Here is a 240-nt window from a genome sequence, read left to right as displayed (position 1 = left end):
AGGCGGCCGCCTTGTAGCCGTGGCGGAGCAACGGCTCTTCCCTCAGCCGGTCCCACCCGCCCCCGTGGTGAGGCTGGACTGAGGAGCCCTGCGGCCACTCGGTCACCCTGCTCTGTGGGTGAGCTGCTTCCCTGGCTTAGCTGCTCTAGAAATTCACCTTTGGGAGCTTCTGGTGAAGCTTCCTTAGAACCCTCCTGAACCTCCTCTTGTCGGCGGCAGGCTGGCCGGGCTGGTTTGGGT

This window comes from Antrostomus carolinensis, unplaced genomic scaffold, assembly GCF_000700745.2.
Source record: "Antrostomus carolinensis isolate BGI_N321 unplaced genomic scaffold, ASM70074v2 scaffold7313, whole genome shotgun sequence".
Classification (NCBI taxonomy): Eukaryota; Metazoa; Chordata; class Aves; order Caprimulgiformes; family Caprimulgidae; genus Antrostomus; species Antrostomus carolinensis.
The sequence above is the reverse complement of the archived record's forward strand: the minus strand, read 5'-3'. Positions refer to the sequence as shown.